This window comes from Xiphophorus hellerii, chromosome 20 (genome assembly GCF_003331165.1).
Source record: "Xiphophorus hellerii strain 12219 chromosome 20, Xiphophorus_hellerii-4.1, whole genome shotgun sequence".
Taxonomy (NCBI): Eukaryota; Metazoa; Chordata; class Actinopteri; order Cyprinodontiformes; family Poeciliidae; genus Xiphophorus; species Xiphophorus hellerii.
This window is the reverse complement of record NC_045691.1, coordinates 12681452-12686780: the sequence shown is the minus strand read 5'-3', so window position 1 is coordinate 12686780 and position 5329 is coordinate 12681452.

Genomic DNA, 5329 nt, shown 5'->3' with positions numbered 1-5329 from the left:
CTACTTGGATAAAAGCCATTTGGTAACGAGTCCAGCTCTCACAGCGGAGTTACCACAGCGCAGGGAGAGCAGGATGCAAGGAGGCAGACAGAACGTGGAGACAAAAGTTTAGAGGCATCTTCTTTATGACAGCTACATCACAGAAAGAGCCATTAAATAATTAATGCCAACATGTATTTTACAAAATAAAAAGCATAAGATGAAGGGGTCTCAGATTGGGAGAGGCAGACCAGCTCTCAGCCAATCAAGTGTGTGGAACAATCTGGGACCTGAATCAAATGCTGAAATATAACCAAACTTCACAAGTATTGTGTAAAATAAGGATCTCACTTAATAAAAACAGCATTTCTTTTGTCTGAGTGTGTCGTTTGTTGTCCAATAAGCACATTACAATTGTTTAAAATGCATTCAAGCCTTAAGGGAAGGGAATTTGTTTTCCAGTAATAGGGTTTTTTAAAATCTGGTAAAATAAGTTTGCACACAGTGGCCACAATGTGGTTTTTTGGTTTCAGCGAGGAACCCTCTTTGCCCTTCTTGCCTTTAGTATCAGTAATTTTAAAAATAAATGCACCTTTTGTCTAGCAAAGTTTCATACTTAGAGAAGAGTTTTCCTCAGTTTCTTAATTTAGATATATAGGAAGTCCAGTTTAAGTCATATTTTATCAGGGGGAGGTGTTCTGTCCTTCTCTGCTTACAAAATACAACCATAGAAATGAATAAATCAGCTCTGTTTGATCAGTCCTTCAGTGCTTTATGTGTCTGCTCCTCCCTCCTGGGCCCAGCTGGTAGCAGTAGGTGGTTATCCTTACTGAGCCTGTTTCTCCTGGCAGTTTCATACTGTTAGGAGGGAGTTGTTCCTCTTCACTGTCTCCACAGGCTTCCTCAGTAAGAGGGACTTGCTGCAAAGACAAAAACTTAATGCAATGAAACAAGCTATCTTAGCCCTTTGTCAAATGATATTTAATGATCCAGTAATTTTGACTATATTATTTTAATATTAGGATCAACTTGGATTGTATGTAGTTGGAAAATTCTAGACACACCCCTGCACTTCCAGTCTATGTGTTTGTTATTCTCTCATAGCAATAAAAAAGACATTTAAATATTTCCTACTGCTTGATTTTATCTATTTAATGCTGGAAATCTTCAGTAAAATCTGAACTGAATTAAACTGACTGCACAGTTCATAGCACTGTTGTTGCCTTGCAGCAGAAAGATCCTAGGTTTGAATCTGAGCCTTTCTGCATATCACATGCATGTTATCCATTAGAAGTTACTGTGTGTGTTGGTCCTGTGTTACAACCTGCACCCCCCAAAATCACTCACTGAGCTCCATAGATACCAGTTTGCAAGAATAAAAAATGGATGAATGCCACTTTTCTCTTGGATGATAAAAACTATTGGTAGACTTTCAATTTTAGATGAGTCTGATTTTTTTTTTTTTTTTTTTTTACATCTTCTTCCATCTGATCAAATGACCTGTTAAGATTGTTTTGCATTATGAGTTCCATTTATTTATATTATAGTATATGACAAGGAACTATGCTGTAATCAAACCAATACCAAGCCTGCATCATGAATATGTTTGGGTTAAATTTGGATTTACATTTGCTCAGTTAAAGTTACACATGTTGCTTTCTTGCTGTAAGCTCACTACCAACAAAATAAATTTATCCTTTCTAAACACCTACTGAAATTGACACATTTCATCTAATGGATGCAATTAGGATTAATTTTTTTTTACTTCTCTGGACCACTTTGGTAGCACAAGGTGGGTTTTTATGAAACATGAAATTGCAGAAACAATAAATAATACTGAAAGAATGTTCATTATACAGCTTTCTTTTTAATTTGAGGTGATTGTTGGTGTAAGTCTGGTGGGAAGTCACCCCCTAATCTTCAAAGAAGCACTGACCTTGTTTGATTTATGGATTGCTTGTCAACAGTCTGGTTTTCTTTGTCAGAATGGTTGCTCCTCAGGTTTTGCTCCCAGCATACCAACTCAGGACTCTTTGTCTTCTCCTGAAGTCACTCTGCACACAAACGCTCAATTTAAGGAGAGTTCTGCAAAAACATTGTCGTCAGTCGGTAATGATGAATGATTCACCCGTCATAAAGTCCTAAAAACCCATGCTGTTGGAAATAATAACTTCCTTTTGGGCTTAAAATCGAAGGCTACAGAGTTTGTTCATACACAAGTTGACTGCTTGGTTTCCAGGCGTGATAGACGGTTGCAGTAGGAACTCCCCTGAATCTAAAAGCCTGACCTAGTCTCTAAGAATTTGTTCACGCAAGGGTCACTCGTCATTAGAAGCTTTAAAGAAGTGCCCTGCATAAGAAGTATGGCCACCCAAAGTGGCTGGCAAGTACTCACTGTGCTTTTCAACCAGACCCATGTCAAAGCTCACAGCATTATCAGAAGGTGAGTTCTTAAGAATGACAGCTAACTATGTGCAGGTACACGCCTACAAGAAGTAGTGTTCTGATTTGTGAAATTATTCAAATAAAATCAACACAGAACAGCAAACTGTGACACTATAGTCCAGAACATAACGTCTGTATTTTCCTGAAATAATAATAATAATAATTTAATGGGACAATCAAAAGAAAAAGAAAACTGTGAATCTTCACATGTCTGGTTCATTCTTGGGTACAATTTCAAGATAAGTGGAGGTGCAATGTCATCTGTTCAAATAATTACGTGCGATAATAAGCATTATGGAAATGTCCAGTCATCATGCTCTTTAGGAGGGAGATTAGTGTTGTGTCCCAGATTAATGTATTTAGTTTTGAAATTTGAATTTTAACCCCTGAATAAAAGGACATTTTGTAGATTGGGGCTGAAGCTGGTAAGAATCCTGTACAAGAATGGGTTGAAAGGCCACTCAGCAAAGAATTCATCACAGCAAATCATAAAAAAAAAACACATTACCATTTGGAAATGGGACAAAAACCTAAATTTTTGAAGACACATCTTGTCTGATGAAACTAAAATTCAAGTATTTAGTGGAAATGACCGTCATTACATCTGGAGGAAGAACAGATGAAGCTTACAAAGCGGAGAACACCATTCCAACATCATGCTGTGTGGGTGCTTTGTAGCAGGAGGGACTGGTGCACTTCACAAAATAGATGGCATCTTAATGAAAGAACATCATGTGGGAATATTGTCTGGAAGTTAAAAACTGGGCACAAATGGGTCTTCTATATGGACAACTCCAAGCTTGCAGCCAAATTAGTTAAAAAGTGCCTGAAGAAAAACAAACGCAGTGTTTTGTAGCGGTCATCAAAAAGCCATGGTCTTAGTGCCACAGAAAACCTAGAACTGAAAAACGGCAGTCTGCAAACTCAACTGATCTACTGCCAGGTGGAATAAATTTATCTCCAAGCAAACTATCATGAGAGAATTGAGGAAAGCTAATTGGATAACAAGAATAACTGCATTAATCCTAACTGACCTCTAACAGAAAGTGTTAACTCTGATTTAATGTTTGTCAGTGAGTAAAAAAAGCTTCGTGACTTTCATGCAGAGTATGGAAATACATCCTGCACCTTTTCTAGTGAGGCACCTCCAACAGGCAGCAGCTGGCAGAACCTGAGCTCATCATGTTGGCTACCCGACAGACTCCCTTCCCCTCCAGTAGCAGTTTCAAGCCAGTTCCCCTTGTGTACTACATTTCATCATGTTCTACTTTGTTTTTCCCAGGTAAACTGCTTCAAGTTTCTCCTTAAACTCCTGAAGGAAGAAAAATTCTCTGTGCCAAGCCAACCACATGCTTGGCACAGAGGTTAGTTACCTGGAACCTTACCCATTTTTTGGCAGTTCCTTCTTTCTGGACAAAATCCTCTACACCTGTCTGTATGCCCACCTATGCTCCCCTGTGGTACATCTGAAACCTCTCAAATCCTTGATCTTAATCCAGCTTCTTCTCAGCCTCCGATGCCATTCTGAAACCAGAGACGAAGAACAATCAAAAAGCTATTATTTAGTTCTAAAGTTTATTAAATCATTTGCTTAGTGAAGAAAGTGATTGCAAACATAATTGTATCTTGCAAGTCCTTTGCAAAACTGAACTACAACCACAAAACACAACATTTATTCTATTAGAATTCATCTGATAAACAAAAAGTGGAAGAACAATGAAAGGAAGATCTAACATGTGGGGTGCATATCTACTCTGATAATTCAAAATAAAATTTTGCGTTGTAAGAGAAAACGCTGTTTATGACAGTGATATAAATCATGCAGCATGAATTCAGGCGATGTCGGCAATTTGATCAATACATCCGGAGGGAGGAGGCATGGGTCGGTTTCTAAGCTAGCTACTTCCAACTTTTGTAAATACCGCCATCTGTGAGCCAAAACAGGTGTGATACATTCACAGACAAATTAGCTTCACTCAAACAAGTAGAAGCCATGAAAAAACTGGTAAAAACTACTTGTGAAAACTATTTCAGTTGCTCTGTTCAATCCTCCCGACCTTCACTTCAGACGTCTATTATAGTGCCTCGAATGATGCAATATCCGGTAATTTCGCGCATTCACACAATGCAGGAGGGCAAAAAGACTATTCTTTTACATGCCATTCATAGCCACAATTCCTTTCACTAAATGGAACCTGGAGATGGATGTAGCCACAGCAAAGGCAAAAATTGCACAAAATATCATTAAAGACCAACTCAAAACCATTTTTTCTCATTCTCTGTGTGGGCTACTCCGTGGACTCGTCGCCTTAGCAACTGACAAAAACTCACATGTTGTATGTTTCAGGTTTCAACACCAACACTCAAGCATTTCCCACACAAATAACAGAACATTCAGTCTGTTACTGTATTAAGTTTTAAAGCTTGATGTTTATTTTGCTGTTATCAATAAGTGATCGCTGTGGTAGATTTTCTATTGCTGCCACTACTAGCTAATATAACACAGCTGTGGTTGATTAGCATAAACACTTGATCTACTGATGATCTATCAGAGTTGGTGAGTAGGTCTGATTTTTTTATTTTGTAATTGAACCGAATTCTACATCGCATCTACATGTTATGGTTGTCAAAGTCGAGCAAGAATAACTGAACTATTTCCCTCTCCCTCACTATTTTTTTCTTAATTAAAACGTTTTAATTAAGAAAAAAACCTTGCTATCTAGTTGTCACAGTGTAGCAAAGCACTGCGTGCATTTAAGATTTAGATATTTTATTGACAACCTAACAGATAAAACCAATGTCGGGGAGCGAGATGGGGGAGTGACGTCACGCTCAAGGGGTCCATATCATCCAAGTACCTTCTCAATGGTGATGTTATGGACAGCATGGATCGCTGATAGCAGTT